This window comes from Gadus macrocephalus, chromosome 23, assembly GCF_031168955.1.
Source record: "Gadus macrocephalus chromosome 23, ASM3116895v1".
NCBI classification, from domain to species: domain Eukaryota; kingdom Metazoa; phylum Chordata; class Actinopteri; order Gadiformes; family Gadidae; genus Gadus; species Gadus macrocephalus.
This window is the reverse complement of record NC_082404.1, coordinates 250424-272067: the sequence shown is the minus strand read 5'-3', so window position 1 is coordinate 272067 and position 21644 is coordinate 250424. Positions and strand designations below refer to the sequence as shown.

At 48.6% G+C, this 21644-nt stretch overlaps 1 protein-coding gene and 1 long non-coding RNA gene across 2 annotated transcripts in view; one reads left to right on the top strand and one right to left on the bottom strand.

Moving 5' to 3' along the window:
- The window catches only part of LOC132452074 (sodium channel protein type 4 subunit alpha B-like), a 318084-nt gene that overhangs the window by 114217 nt on the left and 182223 nt on the right, over positions 1-21644 (bottom strand).
- LOC132452088 (uncharacterized) overlaps positions 1-21644 on the top strand; it is a 399718-nt gene that overhangs the window by 269690 nt on the left and 108384 nt on the right. The window lies entirely within an intron of this gene.

The following is a 21644-nucleotide window of genomic DNA, read 5'->3' as shown; positions in this document are numbered from 1 at the left end:
TGCTGAATCCCAAGATTATAATTTCCCGGAATAAGACAGGCAATGGATGGGCTGCTGGACCACCTACACAACGACACAGCGGGGGGGGCTGCAGGGACCTCCGATGACACACGCTCACACAGCAACACACACACACAGAAAAACACACACACACACACACACACACACACACACACACACACACACACACACACCTACACACACACACACACATACACACAAAAAAACCTCTCTCAAACACACAGAGACACACAAATACACAAACACTATCAATCACGCACACACACAAATGCAGACACACATACACAAATGAACACAAACACACACGGATACACATTCTAGCCTTGACCTAGAATGTGTGTGGGCAGGCATGTGTAAGTGTTCATACACAAACACACACACACACACACACACACACACACACACACACACACACACACACACACACACACACACACACACACACACACACACACACACACACCTCAGCCACATAGCTGGGAGGTGTTTACTGGGCATGCTCACTACTGCTGCCAGAATAGCAACTTGACACTCTGAACAACTGGCTCTTCACCGAGACCACCATGGCCAGCTCCACTCACTCTGTGCTGAAGACCAGCACCACTTTGCCACACTACTGTTGTTTATAGCAATGCTGAGCCGTGTGAGCCAACTATGACCCATGACCTTTGACCTGGCCTCCTTCCGGCTCAGACAGCTGAGTCAGACTTTATGAGTTAGAGTGAAGAGCGCCGCCCATTGCTGAGATTTATGTGGTCATTAGAGCACGGGTCACCTATTAATCATTAACCTGCTAAATACAGGGTCACAGGGAGAGGGGCCCAAACAGCTGCTGCAGAAGGATGGGTATGGTGTAACGACGAGCATACATTATACAGAGAAGAGGAGAGGAGGTTAGGGGAGAGAAGGGGAGAGGAGTGGAGAAGAGATAAGAGGAGAGAGAGGTGAAGAGAGAGGAGAGGAGAGGTGAGGAGAGGAGAGAAGAGAAGGAGAGGGGAGAGGAAGAGGAGAGAGAGGTGAGGAGAGAGGAGAGGAGTAGAGGAGAGAGGAGAGGAGGTGAGGGGACATAAGAGGAGAGGAGAGGAGAGAGGAAAGGAGAGAGGATAGGAGATGAGACCAGGAGAGGAGAGGAGTGGGGTAAGGAGGAGAGGAAAGGAGGGATGAGAGGAGAGAGGAAAGGAGAAGAGAGGAGAGGAGAGGAGAGGAGAGGAGAGGAGAGGAGAGTAGGGGAGGAAAGGATCAAAATATGCAACGGAGAAACCAAGTTGGATTGGGGTATAAAGCTAAAACGGCATACAAATTTGACAGAAAAATGAAATTACGCAAAAAAATAATTGAATGATTGAGGTTGCCAAAGAAGAGGTTAATAGTTAATTGATATTAGATTAGATTAGATTAGATTTCTTTATTGTCCTTGTTCAACAGAGTTAATCAACGAAATTAAGTTTAGAGCATCACCACTGGCATAGTATATAAATATAAATATATTAATAAATAAATAAATAATAAATAAAAAGATAAATAAATAAATAACAATAATAACATGAATGAGAATGCAGCAAGTCCAGTCCATAGTTGTGATGTGTGAGAGTGAGAGGGGGGGGGGGGGGGGGCTGCAGTCCTGCAATAGATGGAAAATAGTGTACAGTGCAGCAATGCAGTCCAGTTCACAGTTATTGAGTGGGAGTTACAGTGGGAGTTATATGACCGAGGGCTTGGGGGTGGGGATGGAACGGTATCTCCGTCCAGAGGGCAGTCGCTGGAAGAGATGGTGCGCTGGGTGGACCTGGTCCTTTAGGATGTTGTTCACCCGGCGTAGGCAGCGGGAGGTGAAGACTGTGGAGATCTCTGGTAGGCTCTTCCCAATGATCCTCCCCGCAGCCTTGACCACTCTGTGGAGGGCCTCCTTTTCGGCCCTGGTGCCGCTGGAGAACCACACCAGTAGTCCGTAGGTGAGTACACTCTCTACTGCGCAGTGATAGAAGTTGATCATCAGTCCCTGTGGAAATTTAGCCCTTTTTAGTTTCCGAAGGTAGAAGAGGCGTTGTTGTGCCTTACCCACGGCAGAGGTGATGTTGGTCCTCCAGGACAGATCGTCGGCCACAGTCACGCCCAGAAACTTGAAGTTGGACACCCTCTCTACCTCCTCCCCTCCGATTAGGAGTGGAGAGTGGCTGAGGTGTCTGGCCCTGCGGAAATCGATGATCACTTCCATGGTCTTGGTGGTGTTGAGAACCAGGTTGTCATCACCGCACCACTCTACCAGTCTCTCGGCCTCCCTCCTGTATGAGGTCTCATCATTTCCTGTGATGAGGCCAAGTACTGTTGTGTCGTCAGCAAATTTCACTATGAGGTTAGATGGAGAAGAGGAGCAGCAGTCGTGAGTGAAAAGTGTGTAGAGAAGTGGGCTGAGCACGCAACCCTGGGAGGCCCCGGTGTTCATGGGCAGGGTGGGGGAGACATGCTTGCCAATCCTGACATGTTGTGTGCGCTGTGTTAGAAAGTCCAAAATCCACTTGCATAAAGTGGTGTTCAGGCCAAGTTTGTGTAGTTTGCTGTGTAGCTTGTTAGGCAGGATAGTGTTGAAAGCTGAACTAAAGTCAACAAAAAGGAGTCGCCCATAGGTGTTACTGTGCTCAAGATGTTCCAGTAGAGTGTGTAACACAATGGCAATGGCATCCTCTGTTGACCTGTTCTTCGGTAAGTAAACTGATTCTGATCTAATGATGGCGGTATGGAGGCTTTAATGTGTTTCATGACTAGTTTCTCAAAGCATTTTGCGACGATAGGGGTGAGTGCCACAGGCCTGTAGTTGTTCAGACCTGCAACATTTGGTTTCTTGGGAACCGGGACTATTATTGCTGCCTTGAGACAGGTTAAAGATGGTGGTGAGAACTGGAGCTAGTTCAGCACAGTCCTTGAGCACGCGTCCCTGGACTCCATCTGGGCCTGCTGCCTTCCTGATGTTGATGTTGCGTAGGATGAGTCTGACCTCATGAGTGCTCAGGACTAGGGTGGAGCCGTCAGAGGGGAGAGGGGGCGACACCGGGTCCTTGTTGTTCCTGTCAAAACGTGCGTAAAAGATGTTTAACTCCTCCGCTAGGGGGGCGCTGCTGTTGACAGGGGGGGATGTTCTTCCCTTGTAGTCCGTTATTGCCCTAACGCCCTCCCACACCTGCCGGGGGCATGAGGCGCTGTTGAACTGAGCTTCAATGCGGGTCATGAATGCTTGCTTGACAGAACTGATGCCTTTCTTCAGGTCGGATCTTGCCGTGAAGTATGCATTGGTGTCACCGGTTCTGTACGCTGCATTCCTGGCTCGTAGTAAGGATTTTACTTTAGGTGTCATCCAGGGTTTAACGTTTGGGTAGACACAGAATTGTTTCCAGGATGTAACAATATCCACACAAAAAATTCTGTAGTCAAGGACTGAGACAAGATAATTATTCAGAGACCTACGTGTCAAAACACCCAGTCCACTGAAAATGTCCCAGTCTGTGGAGCTGAAGCAGTCCTGGAGCCTAGGGGTGGCGTCCTCAGGCCAAATCCTGACAGACCTGACTTCGGGCCTACTGGCTCTGATTTTGGGTGTGTGCCAGGGGTGCAGGAGGAGCGAAACATGATCAGAGAGACCTAGGTGGGGGTACGCCTGGGTTCTGTATGCATGGGCTATGTTGGTATAAACCTGATCAAGTGTGTTGCTCCCTCTGGTAGCACATTTTACATTACGGGGGAAAGAATGAAGTACAGACTTTAAGTCAGCATGATTAAAATCCCCCGCCGCAATAAAGATACTATCGGGATGTGCCAGCAGGCTTTTGTTTACAATGTCCTGTAGCCTAACTAGTGCCAACTTAGCATTGGCGTCGGGTGGAATGCAAACAGCACAGATGTAAACAGAAGAGAATTCTCTTGGTAAGTAAAACGGTCTGCATCGGAGCAACAAAAATTCCACGTCAGGGCAACAATGTTTGCTAACAACTGTGACATTGGTACACCACGAGTCATTAGAATAGATACACAGACCTCCTCCTAGCTTCTTACCCGAGTCAGCTGTTCTGTCTGCTCGATAGGCAGTGCGGCCATCTAGCTCAATAGCCGAGTCCGGGGTCTTCTTATCCAGCCAGGTTTCCGTAAAGATTAAGCTGCAACAGTTCTCGATGTGTTTTTGTGAAGCTAGTTGAAGTCGGATCACATCCACCTTGTTGCGGATCGAACAGACATTTGAGAGAAAGATGGTAGGAAGCAGGGGTTTGAATGGGTACGCTTTGAGCCTAGCCCACGTACCTCCGCGTTTTCCCCTCTTCTGCAGCCGCGCACAGCGTCTCCTCCTCCGCTTCTCAGCCTCAGGAGTATGGAAAGCCAAGAAGGCCACAATCCGGCCCAAGAATGGCGCGGTAAAAGTGCAAAACCGTACGGAATCCGTATGGTTTCCGTACGGATTCCGTACGGATTCTGTACGGATTCCGTGCGGTTTGGCAAGAATTCCGTACGGAATCCGTACGGTTTTGAATGACTAATAGCCGCGGCTATTAGTCATTCACTCCGGCTATTAGTTATTCACTCCGGCTATTAGTTATTCACTCCGGCTATTAGGTATGCAGAATGAGCCCCTCCCTCTTCTTTGCTTGACCACTAAGTTTGAAGGCTGTCTAACCAATCAGTGAAGAGAAATACCAGACTAAAGTAACGCATTGTCGAGACAAAAGCTGCAGTGCCTCCATGTTTCGCCGTAACATAAAGCTGTGTTGTCTTCACTAGTTTCACTACAATGTAATGACCACTAGCTAGTGGAAAATATATTTGTGTCTAGTACATCGATATATTTGTGTATGTTAGGCTATATATTGAGATGGCAGTGTGCGAAATACCCGTCAATATTCGGGGATGCCCTCATCCCCAGATTGTTCTCGATATGCAGTAGCTAGCTAGGCCATAACATTACAATATTTCATGGATGCAAGCAAGCCAAGACAATCAATCTATATCTGTAGCCTACATGACAACACACACACACGCACGCACACACACACACACACACACACACACACACACACACACACACACACACACACACACAAACCCACACACGCACACACTTTAAACACTGGTAAAGCAATAGGAGCCTGCATTGGCTAAAGTTGTTGGGATGCACGTTATTTTATAACAGGCAGGGGCAAAGTTGTGCATTACAATGCAAACACGACAATAATTGGCACCGTTCTTGCGCACTCAGAAGAACATGAACTGAATAAATGCCAGGTATATAGCATATCGGAGACGGGCACACAATCAGTGCATTTGCAAATGAGAGCCTGCAGTATGACCGATCTTGTGACATTATTTAACCATCCATCTACAGCTAATACGATCAGACAGATACATCATTGATCACATATAAGCCCACAACAAGCCCAACATCACCACGGCAGGTGCGCTCTCTCTCGCACATTCACACAATCACTCCAACTCCAAGGCAAGGCTGTTTCACTAAGACCACAAACAACCACAACTAACCAGCCTACATATCCACAACAATGCGCAGCAATCAGTTCATTGCGTATCTTCTGTTTAATAATAATAATAATAATAATACATTTCATTTAGAGGCGCCTTTCAAGACACCCAAGGTCACCTTACAGAGCATATAGTCATTATACATTTTTTAAAAAACAAGACATTGTGGAAAAAAATAAAAAAATAAATAAATTAACATAAGCAATAAGAAATAAATAAAACAAAAACAAGACAAAAAAATAAATAAAAAATAAAAACAGTGATCAGTTAGACGTTGTGAGCGAGTTTGAACAGGTGAGTTTTGAGTTGTGACTTGAAGGTTGTAATGGTGTCTGACTGTTTTATGTGTGGGGGGAGGGAGTTCCAGAGCCTGGGTGCTGAACAGCTGAATGACCGGGCACCCATTGTAGTGAGTCGTGATGTGGGGATACATAGTAGTCCAGCAGAGGTTGAGCGGAGGGAGCGGGAGGGACTGTATTCTTGGAGGAGGTCGCAGAGATAACTGGGGGCTAGGTTGTGGAGAGCTTTGTAGGTGAGGAGTAGGGTTTTGTATTGGATACGGTAGTGTACTGGGAGCCAGTGAAGTTGAATGAGGACAGGGGTGATGTGGTCAGATGATTTGGTGCAGGTGATGATCCGGGCGGCTGAGTTCTGAATGATCTGCAGTCTGTTGATGAGTTTGGTGGGGAGTCCGGTGAGGAGGGCGTTGCAGTAGTCTATGCGTGATGTGACAAATGAGTGAACTAGGATTTCAGTGCTGGATTGGGTCAGTGATGGGCGGAGTCTGGCGATGTTGCGGAGGTGGAAGAATGCAGTCCGGGTGATGTTGTGAATATGGGGTGCGAATGAGAGGGTGTTGTCCAGGATGACGCCGAGGCTCTTGACTTTGGAGGAGAAGGGTACTGGGAATCCATCGATAATTATGAGTGGAGCTGGGGTGTGTTGTGATTTAGTGAGGGTGGATTTGGATCCGATGAGCAGGGCCTCGGTCTTGTTTCCATTGAGTTTCAGGAAGTTCCTGCTCAACCAGCTCCGGATCTCTTCCAGGCACGTGATGAGGGAGGTGGGGGGGATGGCAGCGGTGGGTTTGGTGGAGATGTAGACCTGTGTGTCGTCAGCGTAGCAGTGAAAATGGACCCCATGGTGACGGAGGAGTGTGCCCAGCGGGAGGAGGTAAGTGGTGAAGAGGAGTGGACCCAAGACTGACCCCTGGGGGACACCCAGTGAGACACCTGAACACCCAGACTTGTGGTTGCTTAGTTGAACAAATTGTTGACGGCCGGTGAGGTAGGATGTAAACCAGGAGAGTGCAGCACCAGTGATCCCAATACCAGCTAGGCGGTCAAGGAGCAGAGGGTGGGAGATGGTGTCGAATGCTGCGCTGAGATCGAGGAGGATGAGAATGGTGAGTAATCCAGAGTCGGCTGCAAGGAGGAGGTCGTTGGTGATTTTGACTAGGGCTGTTTCAGTGCTGTGTTTTGGACGGAAGCCAGATTGGAACGGTTCATGAAGATTGTTAATGTCGAGGTGGGACTGTAGTTGTGCGGCAACCACCCTTTCAAGTGTTTTGGAGATGAAAGGGAGATTGGAGATGGGCCGGTAATGGTTAAGGTCAGTTGGGTCAGCACCAGGTTTTTTCAGGATGGGAGTGATGGCAGCCAGCTTGAGAGTGGGGGGTACAGTACCAGTAGTGAGGGAGGAGTTAATTATGTTGGTGATCATGGGGGAGATGGACGGAAGACATGCTTTGACAAGGGAGGTGGGAAGAGGATCGAGCTGACAGGTGGTGGTTTTGGCTTTGCGGATGAGTTCTGAAACGGTCTGTTCTGTTACTAGGGTGAAGTCAGAGAGGCTGATGAGAGGTTGGCCAGAGGTGATCATCCAGGGTGGGTCATCAGAGGGGGTGCGAGATGAGGCCAGTTGTTGGTGAATGGTGTTGATTTTAGAGCTGAAGAAGTCAAGGAACGCAGTGCATTGGGTGGTGGAAATATCTGGAGGGAGAGATTTAGGAGGCTGAAGTAAGTGGTTGACTGTTGAGAAGAGGACTCTGCTGTTGCCTGTACCAGTGTTGATGAGGTTGGAGTAGTATGAGGTTTTGGCAGTGGTGAGGGCATTCTTGTAGTGATGGAGGTGGTCCGAATACATTTGGCGGTGTACAGTGAGTTGAGTCTTATTGTAGAGTCGCTCCAGTCGACGACCAGTGGCTTTGAGCTGGCGCAGATGAGGAGTGAACCAGGGAGCAGTGTGGGTGAATGAGACTGAGCGGGTTTTCAGGGGGGCCAGGGTGGTGAGGGAGGAGGAGAGGCAGTTATTGTAGTGAGTCACCAGGTCAGTCAGGGAGGAAGCTGGGGGAGGGTTGGGGTAGGAGCTGATCATGGTGGAGAGGTCTGTGGTGTTGATAAGTTTGATGTTTCTGAAGGAGATGGTCCGTTGTTCCTTGGTTTTGTGTAGTTGGGTATGAATGTCAAAAAGTACAGCTTTGTGGTCGGAGATGGGGAAATCAATGTTTGGCGCACATGGCTAATTTGCATACTTTAATTTGCATACACAGGACTGTCGGCTCCGCTTGTCAAAAAAATAGAACGTATTTGTGAATAAATGCTTTGAATTCTTAATGTTCTGGACCCTATTCGTCGCTGTTTTTTATGCTGAGGCTTTTAGTTTATCGAGCCGTCTTTATTTGTTAGTACTTCCGGTTGGACCGGAAGTGACCTTTCCGGAAATGATTCCGCCGACTACTACTTGCGTTAACACCAGAGAAATCGCATCTTCCTCCTTCTTAGTCTTGCTAGCTGTATAATCGCAATGTTTGTAAGTACTGCAGCTCGTTAGGTCATTAGCAGCATTATATTGTGTTTATGCAGTTTGAGTGCATCCCGTTTTGTAACTGATATATATTTATGCTTGTGTTTCAGTTTCACTCTTTGAATTTGAGTAAACCTTCTTAATCGGCACCACGCTTCTTGGAGTTATTCATCATCAATTAGTTTAGCTGAACTGGATAGTGGGATTGCTGCTCAGATCCACCCAGACCAGTACAGTGAAAAAACAGCATAACATTAAGCTGTAAGAAAGGAACGGCTGGAAGAAAGACTAAAGGACCTCCGTCATACTGGCCCCGAGCAAGCCTACATGACAACCTGTCCCGACGTCTTCACCTCAGTGAACACACACATCTCCTCTCACCATGGCAGAAGGGGGTTCTGAATATACCACAGTGCCCGAAGAACGTTTTGAAGAAGAGGACCACAAGTCAATACGGTCTCGTTCCTCAAAAGCATCAAGCAGTTCTTCTGCAACCCAGACCGCCATCAAAGCCAGAGCAAAGGCAGAAGCTGGTCGCTCCAACTTTGCCTACGTTCAGAGGGAAATAGAACTCAAAGTAGAGAAGGCCCGCCTCGAACTAGAAAAGGTCAGACTGGACGCCACCCTAGAAGCTCTACAAACAGAAAAGGAAATGGACGCTGCACTGATAGAAGCAGAAATACTGGAGTCAGGTTTGATAGACTCAGACCATCAGTCACACCGCAGTAGAGCTTCTAAATCTCTCTCACCCCAGACACGACTCCAGCGTACAGAGCACTATGTACGGGACCAATCCAGCCTGAAGTCTTACTCACACAATACACATGCCTCATCTTATCAGGAGTTAACACTAGCTACAAGTGACATAAAGAAGCCTGTTGCGCCCATTCTTCACACACCCCTGCCTTTGGAAACAGAGGCGCTCTGGCAGAACGATATTGGGATGGACGGGAGAGGCCGACAGCGACCCCTCAACGATCCTCATGGCAACCAGGGCAGAACGGTCAACCAAAGCAACCCCGACACCTCCACCGCCAACGACCTCGCCAGGTATCTTGCACGGAGTCAGTTGGTGACCTCAGGGCTAACCAATTTCGACGACAAGCCAGAGAATTTCTGGGCATGGAAGTCCACCTTTTATGGAGCCACCAAAGGCCTGGGCCTGTCAGCTGGAGAAGAGCTTGATCTCCTCATCAAATGGCTTGGCAAGGAGTCCTCAGAACAGGCAAGAAGGCTCAAAGCAGTAAACATCAGGCACCCCCAGGTCGGATTGATGATGGTTTGGCAGAGGCTGGAAGAGTATTATGGCTCACCAGAGGCAATCGAAAGGGCTCTGTTTGATAAACTGGAGGACTTTCCGAAGGTGACGTACAAAGACCCTCACAAGCTCCGCGACCTCGGTGACCTGCTCCTAGAACTAGAAGCTGCAAAGATGGACGGCTACTTACCTGGCCTGTCTTACCTAGACACTTCCAGAGGAGTGGCTCCCATCGTCGACAAGCTTCCATTCAACCTCCAGGATAAATGGGCTTCATTTGGGTCCAAATACAAGGTAAAAAACAATGTGGCTTTTCCCCCCTTTGCTGTGTTTGCTGACTTCATCCGCAGGGAAGCCAGAGTTAAAACGGATCCCAGCTTCAACCTCCCACCTTCCCGCACAGCAGCCGAAAAGAAAGAGAGGTTTGACAGACAGATGAAGACAGCCATATCAGTGCACAAGACACAAGTGTCCCCCACAGAGAGCCCTAGAAACATTGACCCTGGGAAGCACTGCCCCATCCACGACAAAGACCACCCACTGAGGAAATGTAGAGGCTTCAGGGAGAAGACCCTCGAAGAGCGCAAGCAGTTTCTAAAAGACAATCACATATGTTTCCAGTGCTGCTCCTCAACAACCCACTTAGCTCGGGACTGCATCACAGAGGTGGACTGCAAGGAATGTGGCAGCAACCGTCACACCTCAGCACTCCACCCAGGACTAGCTCCCTGGAAGTCCAAGTCCCCCCCCCCTGCTTCAGAGAACGGGGAGGGAGGAGAACAAGCGGACAATCAGGAAGTCACCTCCAAGTGCACGGAAGTATGCGGAGATGGAATGAGTCTCAGAGCATGTTCCAAGATCTGCCTCGTCAGCGTCTTTCCCGAAGGACGAAGGGAGGAGTCCAGAAGGATGTACGCTATCTTGGATGAGCAAAGCAACCGTTCCTTGGCGACGTCAGAGTTCTTCAACATCTTCAACGTGGCGTGTAGTCCATCGCCATACACACTCAGGACATGTTCAGGTCTCAAGGAGACAGCTGGCAGAAAGGCCCGTGGTTACGTTGTGGAGTCAGCTGATGAGAAAGCCAGTTTCCCTCTTCCCACACTCCTCGAATGCAACCAAATCCCAAACAACCGTTCAGAGATCCCAACCCCCGATGCTGCTCGGCACCACGGACACCTGAGACGCATCGCAGACGAGATCCCACCCCTGGTTCCAGACGCACACATACTCCTGTTGCTCGGTAGAGACATTCTGAGAGTACACAAAGTAAGAAGCCAAATAAACGGTCCACATGACGCCCCATTCGCCCAAAAGCTGGACCTTGGATGGGTCGTCGTCGGCGACGTGTGCCTCGGGGGAGCGCACAAGCCACCCCACGTCGGAACATTCAAAACCTCCATTCTGGAAAATGGACGGCCCACTTTCCTCAGCCCATGCAGCAGCAAAATCCAGGTGAAAGAGACGTTCGCCCACGGCTACTCAGCGTTGGACAACACAGACAGCACACAGACGCTCAATGGAGAAAACCTGGGTCAGTCAGTCTTCCTTCACACAGCCAACGACAACAAGCTCGCTCCTTCAATGGATGACCTGAGGTTCCTGCAGATCATGGAGGACGAGTATCGACAAGACGAGTCGAAAAGTTGGGTCGCACCCCTTCCTTTCCAGTCCCCACGAAAACAACTGCCCAACAACAGGGAGTACGCCAAAAGCCGCCTCAACTCTCTCCGCCGCACTCTAAGCAAGCAGCCACAGATGAAAGCCCACTACCTAGAGTTTGTCGAGAAGATGCTTACCAACAAACATGCAGAGATCGCTCCACCTTTACAGGAAGGCCAAAAGTGTTGGTATCTTCCATCATTCGGAGTATATCACCCAAAGAAGCCAGGACAGATCCGTGTGGTGTTCGACTCCAGTGCACCTTACAAGGGAGTCTCTCTCAACGACGTGCTCCTCACAGGCCCTGATCTCAACAATACCCTCTTGGGGGTGCTCATGAGATTCCGGAAGGAACCTGTTGCCATCACCGCCGACATTCAGCACATGTTTCACTGCTTCATAGTGCGTGAAGACCACAGAGACTTCCTCCGCTTCCTGTGGTTCCGCAACAACGACCCGGACAGTGACATTGTGGATTACAGAATGTGCGTTCATGTCTTCGGCAACAGCCCATCCCCCGCCGTCGCCATATACGGCCTGAGAAGAGCAGCCAAGGAAGAAGAAAAGAACTTTGGCAGCGACGTGAGAAGGTTCGTCGAACGAGAGTTCTATGTAGATGACGCACTTAAGTCCTTCCCTACCGAAGCGGAGGCCATCAGTGTCCTCAGACGTGCACAAACGATGCTTGCAGCGTCAAACCTCAGGCTGCATAAAATAGCCTCCAATAGACCTGCTGTGCTAGAAGCATTCCCTCCAGAAGATCGTGCCAAGGATATCAAGGATCTCAACCTCCTCACCGATGACCTCCCTCTACAACGCAGCCTTGGAGTGTCCTGGAACATTGCTTCGGACACTTTCACATTCCAGGCCATGGACGACAACAAACCTTTCACCCGTAGAGGAGTGTTGTCCACGGTGAACAGCCTGTATGACCCCCTTGGCTTCTTAGCCCCCGTCACAATACAAGGCAGGCTGCTCCTCAGAGACCTCACCAAGCAAGCCGAGGACTGGGACTCACCCCTCCCCGGAAACAGGGAAGCTGAGTGGACCAGGTGGAGAGACTCATTAAAAGACCTACAAGAGCTTCAGATACCCCGCACCTACACGTCTTTCTCTCCCTCTAGTACTCTCCTCAAGGAGCTTTGTGTCTTCGCGGACGCGTCTACTACGGCCATCGCAGCAGTAGCTTATCTGAAAGCCACCACCGAAGAGGGACAGACTGAGGTCGGTTTCGTCTTTGGAAAAGCCAAGCTGGCGCCTCAACCAGACCTCTCTATCCCTAGACTGGAATTGTGCGCAGCAGTGCTTGCAGTCGAGATTGCAGAGTTGATCGTGGGAGAGTTGGACCTGGAGGTCGACCGTATCACATACTACTCAGACAGCAAGGTAGTCCTTGGGTACATTCATAATCAAGCAAGGCGGTTCTTCGTCTACGTGAACAACAGAGTTCAACGGATACGACAGTCCACATCCCCAGACCAATGGAGGCATGTGCCTACCGACCACAACCCAGCCGACCACGGGTCTAGGTCTATCCCAGCGGCCCTCTTAAGCAGCACAACATGGCTCTCCGGACCAGCTTTTCTTCGGAATCCACCTCCCCACCCTCTCGAAGCCCAAGAGACATTCAACCTTGTTAACCCCGCTTCCGACTCCGACTTACGCCCCGAGATTGCTGTGAACCTCACCGTAGTCTCTCGACACCTTATTGACCCCACACGCTTTGAGCGTTTCTCAAAATGGACCTCTCTCACCACCACAGTCGCACGTCTGATCCATATTGCCCGTTCTTTTGCCCTGCCGGCACAGAAGGGCAGCTGCAGAGGATGGCACATCTGTCCAAGGGGCCCCTCAGAGGAGGAGATGGATGGAGCCAGGATCTTCGTGATGAAGACCGTCCAGCATGAGCTTTATGCAGAAGAGCTGAAGAGCATAGCCTCCAAACAAAGTCTCCCCCCTCGTAGCAGTCTATTGAAGCTACACCCTTTCCTCGACAGCAATGGGCTTCTCAGAGTCGGAGGCCGCATAGCTCAGTCTAAGCTAGCAACAGAAGAAACAAACCCCATCATCATCCCGGGCCGCCATCACCTCGCAAACCTGCTTGTGCGTCATCACCATGAGGCCGTGAAACATCAAGGGAGGCACTTTACAGAGGGTGCTGTCAGAGCAGCCGGACTCTGGGTGGTTGGAGCTAAAAGATGCATCAGCAGCATTCTCTTCAAGTGCGTCACCTGCAAGAAGCTTCGTGGGAAGACAGAACACCAGCAAATGGCAGATCTGCCGGCCGAGCGTCTACAAGTAGCCCCTCCATTCACCTATGTCGGTGTAGATGTCTTCGGACCATGGGAGGTCACTTCACGTCGTACCAGAGGAGGACACGCCAACAGCAAAAGATGGGCTGTCATGTTCTCATGTATGTGCACAAGAGCCGTGCACATCGAAGTAATAGAAGCCATGAGCTCCAGCAGTTGCATTAATGCCCTGAGAAGGTTCTTCGCCATCAGAGGCCCAGCAAAACAATTACGCTCGGACCAAGGCACCAATTTCATCGGTGCCTGCAGAGAACTCAATATGGATAAACCAAGCCCCAGCTCAGAGACCGTGGAGAAATATCTCCAGGAGCACAACTGCACCTGGGTATTCAACCCACCCCACTCATCTCACATGGGGGGCGCATGGGAGCGCATGATTGGCATCGCCCGTCGCATCCTCGACTGCATGCTCCTTCAACGTGGATCATCGCGTCTCACACACGAAGTCCTGACTACTCTTATGGCTGAGATTACTGCGGTGATGAATGCAAGACCCCTTGTCCCAGTGTCTTCAGACCCGGAGTCTCCTCTCATCCTTACTCCAGCTATGCTCTTGACCCAGAAGACCTGCACAGCCCCTCCTCCCCCAGGTGACTTTGGGGAAGGAGGCCTCTTCAAGGAAGAATGGAAACAGGTTCAGAGTCTAGCGGACACCTTTTGGAAAAGGTGGCGACGAGAGTATCTCCACACACTTCAAAGCCGTCGTAAGTGGCAGGAAAAGAAGCCCAACCTCCAAGTAGGAGACATCGTCCTAATGAAGGACAATCAAGCCAAGAGAAACCAGTGGCCTATGGCTATTGTCGTGGAGGCCTTTCCAAGCCAGGACGGGGTCGTGAGGAAAGTGGACATCAGATTCGTCAAGGAAGGCACCCAGAGAGTCTTCTCCCGTCCCGTGACCGAAGTGGTCCTCCTCCTTTCTCCACAAGACTAGTACTTTTGGTTTTATCTGGGCTCGTTAGAGACCCCAGCGGGGGAGTGTTCTGGACCCTATTCGTCGCTGTTTTTTATGCTGAGGCTTTTAGTTTATCGAGCCGTCTTTATTTGTTAGTACTTCCGGTTGGACCGGAAGTGACCTTTCCGGAAATGATTCCGCCGACTACTACTTGCGTTAACACCAGAGAAATCGCATCTTCCTCCTTCTTAGTCTTGCTAGCTGTATAATCGCAATGTTTGTAAGTACTGCAGCTCGTTAGGTCATTAGCAGCATTATATTGTGTTTATGCAGTTTGAGTGCATCCCGTTTTGTAACTGATATATATTTATGCTTGTGTTTCAGTTTCACTCTTTGAATTTGAGTAAACCTTCTTAATCGGCACCACGCTTCTTGGAGTTATTCATCATCAATTAGTTTAGCTGAACTGGATAGTGGGATTGCTGCTCAGATCCACCCAGACCAGTACACTTAATATTGGACTTGGTGATCTTAAATAGGCTACATTTAAGTGACCTTTAGTGAGATGGCCTAAAACTGAATACAAATGAAATATTCTTGGACATAGGCTTTCAAGATCAATTCAGAGGTTCAACTGTTCAAGTCCAGTAGGCCTATTCAGAATTCAAAGCATTTATTCACAAATACGTTCTATTTTTTTGACAAGCGGAGCCGACAGTCCTGTGCAAGTATGCAAATTAATGTATGGTTAAATAATGTCACAAGATCGGTCATACTGCAGGCTCTCATTTGCAAATGCACTGATTGTGTGCCCGTCTCCGATATGCTATATACCTGGCATTTATTCAGTTCATGTTCTTCTGAGTGCGCAAGAACGGTGCCAATTATTGTCGTGTTTGCATTGTAATGCACAACTTTGCTAGCCTGGCTCCGCCCGCCTAAGTACTTCCGCTCAATTTGAATTTCCCTTCAGTACTAGGTCTGGACCTGCTGTATGTAATTTGGTTTTCTGGGGCCGCTGTCATGCCAAATTTGTACCGGCTGCCAAATTTGTACCGGGCGCGTCATCCATACGTAATCCATTCCAAACCTGCCTGGCAACAGATGATCGAATGACGTGAAAGGTTCCCGAACATTCGCGAACCTTCAAGCTCGTTCATTCGCACTAGTCCGTTATCTGTATTGTGCTATTTCGTCCTTGACCTGCTTTCAACACTCAGTTTACTTGATAAATTTGATTAAACAATTAAATACAAAGAAATATAAAGTAAAAACAAGTGTTATCTAGCGATCCGTTTTCTGTATTATGTTATTTCGTCTTTGGCAACATGAGCGCGTATGTTTTTTTGAAACCTGCCCGGCAACGGACAACCCTTACGTAATCAGTTAATAACTAATAGCCGGAGTGATATACGCCACAAATATAGCGCGTTCAAATGCTCAGTACGCATTGTGTAGTACGGAAAACGTTTCCGAATGCGTACTACCGCCACAGTATACAACAGAGTTCACTACGCTATCCCACAATGCAACCGGAGTCTGGTAACGAATCAAGAAGAGATGGCTGACCCGACACCACCAACAACGGCTCCCGCAAATTTTGAAACATCGAAATGTAAGTACAAGTATTGAATGTTTCTTTAATTTAACATTTTTAATTTAATAGCAACGATGACAAGACGGAAAACAGGTAATTTATCAAGGTAATTTTGCCGGCATCTGAGGGGAGATACGTAATCTCCAAACATCCGGTGTTCGGAAGCGTTCGGAGGCGTTCTACGCATAGCTGTAGACCGTACTACACTGTCAAGTGTAGTACGGTCAAGTAGTAGACTCTGAACAGAAATAGTATGTACTAAGCATTCGGATTCAGCCTCTGTTATACTTTTAAGAAACTTTAGGTTGTGTCATCAAAATCCAAAGGCGTCGGTGGAAAACTGCTCAGAGAAAATCACCTGGACTCCACCTTGCCCTATGGACAGCATGCGGTTTGTGTGTGTGTGTACTGACGTAGTGTTTGTGTACCTGCCACTGCTCAGGTGGGCCGCTTAAATATCCCTAAGCCTCCTCAGCACAAAACACTACGCATGTTCAATGAACTAGAGAGGAGGGCTCGGTGGGGTGATAGGTGAGGTTGGTGGGAGGGGGATTGTTTTTACAAATTAACCTGCTGACTAACCAACTTCAAATACCACAGCACCCCTGGCCAACTCCATGATTCATCTGCTTATGTGGGTCAGGCCCGGCTGACACACATTCCACGTGCGCTCTTCACTTCTATTATTTTGCTATTTGTAACGGGACAGCGTTGCTGAGACAGCGGACCTGCGGCCCGAACACAGTGTCCCAGCATGTGGCGTCTGACGTAGCGCCCGGCACCGCTCGTTTGTTACTCCGCTGCGGACATGCTAGCGCTAGCCCAGGACATAAGCAGGTCACCAGCTGAGGCTGGGAATGTGCAATAAAGTTAAGTGCAATTTAACTTTAGCAAAATGCTAAAGCAACAAAATGTCTTCTGAAAGGATCAAGATGATATTTTTTCATTGTTTTGTTAAGTTTTAGAACGTAAAGAATGTTACTTGATAATCATTGAATCTTCCGGATAATACAGAATGCTTCCCATAACCAAACACTCATTAAAGAACATGGATCATCAGTGCTTACCGCTTAGAAGGATTCCAGGGATATGACAGCCAATAGAATGAGATGACTGGGAACTGAGGCTACATATAATCAACACACACACACACACACACACACACACACACACACACACACACACACACACACACACACACACACACACACACACACACACACACACACACACACACACACAGAGGTTGTGAGGGCTAGAGGTGGCTTTTAGGTGATGTATCACCAATCGCTAGCTCTCAGCTGGGCTCTAAAGGTCAAGCTTAGGTCAAAGGTTGCTTTCGTGATCTGGACACACTCAAACGTTGAAACTAATGGAAAAAATGAAGGAAAGAAAATGCTTTGGTCGTCGAGGTTGGACTCATTAGCTGTTTTGTGTTCCGTAATAGAAAAAGATAATAATATAATCGAAATGTAAATCTTGATATACCATATGAGAGAATGAGGTTATGGTCAGGATAGGGCTGGTTTAATCAAGCTATTTTCTCTTATCTCTGAGTATCCCTATCTCTCTTGTGGTGAACTTTAAGGTGCTGAAGAGAGAGGGGTTTTGGGAGTAGAGATGGTCCCGCCCCCTGTCACATCAGGTGTCTCTGGGGTCTCTGTGTTATAACAGATATTCTGGGGTCCAGCAGTCTTATGTTATAGCAGACCATCTGGGGTCCAGCAGTCCTATGTTATAGCAGACCTTCTGGGGTCAGTCCTGTTATAGCAGACCTTCTGGGGTCAGTCCTGTTATAGCAGACCTTCTGGGGTCAGTCCTGTTATAGCAGACCTTCTGGGGTCAGTCCTGTTATAGAAGACCTTCTGTGGTCAGTCCTGTTATAGCGGACCTTCTGGGGTCAGTCCTGTTATAGCAGACCTTCTGGGGTCAGTCCTGTTATAGCAGACCTTCTGGGTTCAGTCCTGTTATAGCAGACCTTCTGGGCTCAGTCCAGCTATAGCAGACCTTCTGGGGTCCAGCAGTGCTATGTTATAGCAGACCTTCTGAGGGGAGACAGCTTGGTACGGAAAGTTAAACTCAAAGTTACACATTGTCTACTGTTTCATTACAGAGATATTCTAGGAAAATACACAAACCATGAGAATCTGAAGCCTGATTTGGGAGACTTCTTACAGTTTTTCTCCATTGTATGCACACAAAAAAATTGAATTATGCACACAATTCTGAAAACTTGAAGCTCGTGTATCACAACAAGCCATACTGCTAAACTCTAAGCACAATTTCATTGTTTTCACTCATATAGAAATTCCAAATTTCATTTTTTAAAACTCTAAGCACTCATCTCATCATCTCATTTTCGTCCGCTTATCCGGGGTCGGGTCGCGGGGGGAGCTGCTCGAGCAGGGGGCCCCAGACTTCCCTTTCCCGGGCCACATTGACCAACTCTGACGGGGGGATCCCGAGGCGTTCCCAGGCCAGTGTTGAGATATAATCTCTCCACCTAGTCCTGGGTCTTCCCCGAGGTCTCCTCCCCACTGGACGTGCCTGAAACACCTCCCAAGGAAGGCGCCCAGTGGGCATCCTTACCAGATGCCCGAACCACCTCAGCTGACTCCTTTCTAAGTAAAGGAGCAGCGGCTCTAATCCGAGTTCCTCACGGATGGCTGAGCTTCTCACCCTATCCCTAAGGGAGACGCCAACCACCCTTCTGAGAAAACTCATCTCGGCCGCTTGTACCCGCGATCTCGTCCTTTCGGTCATCACCCAGCCCTCATGACCATAGGTGAGGATAGGAACGAAGATCGACCGGTAGATCGAGAGCTTTGCCTTGCGGCTCAGCTCTCTTTTCGTTACAACGGTGCGGTAAAGCGAACGCAATACCGCCCCCGCTGCTCCGATTCTCCGGCCAATCTCACGTTCCATAGTACCCTCACTCGCGAAACAGACCCCGAGGTACTTGAACTCCTTCACTTGGGCTAAGGACTCATTTCCTACCCGGAGTAAGCAATCAATCGGTTTCCTGCTAAGAGTCATGGCCTCAGATTTAGCGGTGCTGATCCTCATCCCAGCCGCTTCACACTCGGCCGCCAGCCGATCCAGTGAGTGCTGAAGGTCACAGGCCGATGATCCCATGAAGGACCACATCATCTGCAAAAAGCAGTGACGAGATCCTCAGACCACCGAACTGCAACCCCTCCCCACCACGACTATGCCTCGATATCCTGTCCATGTATATCACAAACAGGATTGGTGACAAGGCGCAGCCCTGGCGGAGCCCAGCACCCACCGAGAACGAAACTGACTGGCTGCCGAGGACGCGAACACAGCTCTCGCTTTGGGAGTACAGGGATTGGATGGCCCTGAGGATAGACCCCCTTATCCCATACTCCCGCAGCATCTCCCACAGTTTCTCCCGGGGGACCCGGTCATACGCCTTCTCCAGATCCACAAAACACATGTAGACCGGATGGGCATACTCCCAGGCCCCCTCCAGGATCCTTGCGAGAGTGAAGAGCTGGTCCGTAGTTCCACGTCCGGGGCGAAAACCGCATTGTTCCTCTTCAATCTGAGGTTCGACGATCGGCCGAACCCTCCTTTCCAGCACCTTGGAGTAGACTTTACCAGGGAGGCTGAGAAGTGTGATACCCCGGTAATTGGCACACACTCTCTGGTCCCCCTTTTTGAACAGGGGAACCACCACCCCGGTTTGCCACTCCTTTGGCACTGTACCCGACTCCCACGCGATGTTGAATAGGCGTGTCAACCATGACAGCCCCTCAACACCCAGAGCCTTTAGCATTTCTGGCTGGATCTCATCAATCCCTGGGGCTTTGCCACTGCGGAGATGTTTGACTACCTCAGTGACCTCCACCAGGGAAATTGACGACGAAACACCATCAACCTCGAGCTCTGCCTCCAACATAGAGGGCGTGTTATTCGGATTCAGGAGTTCCTCAAAGTGTTCCTTCCAACGTCCGACGACCTCCTCAGTTGAGGTCAACAGAGTCCCATCCTTACTGTACACAGCTTGGACGGTTCCCCGTTTCCCCCTCCTGAGGTGCCGGATAGTCTTCCAGAAACACTTTGGTGCCGACCGAAAGTCCTTCTCCATGGCCTCTCCGAACTTCTCCCACACCCGCCGTGTCGTGCTGCCGTGTCGGAGGCTAAGCAGCAACTCTAAGCACAAATCACATAATTTAGCAGACATGGTTCACCTGGAAAAAACTGGCCTCCAAAACGCCACACCTAATTACCAAATGCAGACTGATATACATGTAGATATGTTTCCCCGCATTTTATATTCTTATATTTGCTTTTTTGGGCCTACGAATAAACTTTTGCAGTCAGTTCAGCTGAACACTTTACTGTATTACAGTTAAAAATACATATTTGCTTCGTTACCTTTTGGTACATGTTCACTGATTTCATCATTACATCCCCCGAAAGACAATCTAAAAATGTTCTTACTGTTGTGTTTTTCAGTGCAATTACTGTGAGTTTTGCCAAAATAGGTAACATTTGTGTATTCTCATAACTCTAACAATGTTGCAGTATGACTCTGGGAAGCTGGGCTGTGAGTTTAACCCATTGGAGCTCATTGGATAAACAAATATGCATTGTTCGTATTCTGATACGATTGTGTCAATGCAATATTTATACACAGCAAAATCCAATGTTAATTTAACTATTTTAGTGTCAGATTTAACACTTTCTTGGTGTTTATGTAATCATCACCGAGTTGGAGTTAAAGTTACACTTTTGAAAGTGTTAATATTTTAACTCTTTAATATTATTAAATATATAACACTTTAAACACTTTAAAGTGTATTTTAACACTATATGGTGTTACTCACCAACACTGGGAGTGTTGACTTATTACACATTAATGTCTGTTTTAACACTATATGGTGTTTCTCACTCAAACTAGGAGTTTTGATTTATTACACTTTAAAGTGTGTTTTTAACACTCTATGGTGTTTCTCACTAACATTAGGAGTGTTGATTTATTACACATAAAAGTGTGTTTTTAACACTATATGGTGTTACTTACTAATATTAGTAGTGTTGATTTATTACACATTAAATTACTCATTTACACCAAGTTTGAAATTGCTTCCCTACTCAACAGTAAGAAAAAAACAGTTGAGAAAATAACGTTATGCATTATTGCTAAAGGGGACCTATTATGCTTTTTCGACTTTTATGACCTATAAACGTTGTTATAATGATTGATAGTCATGTTTAACCATACTAAAGTGTCAAATAACGACGTACATGCATTTCAACGTATTCCCTTCTGACAGTCTGGGGGGGCTGTGCAGATCGCTAAACACTCGGGACAACGTTTGCGATTCACTTGTTCACATTTCCGGGAAATCACCTACGTAGAGGCACTCCTGCCACGCCCCCATATGCCTGGTCAAATTTGCCCGCGCGCGCTTCAAGGAAGGTAACCAATCACAACGGAGTTGGGTTGGCAGGAGGGGGGCGAGGGGGCGGAGAAGGACAAAACCGAGCGTTGATAGAGAATGCTGAAAGCGCCCAGATGAGGGGAAGAGTTTCCCGAATATCTACATA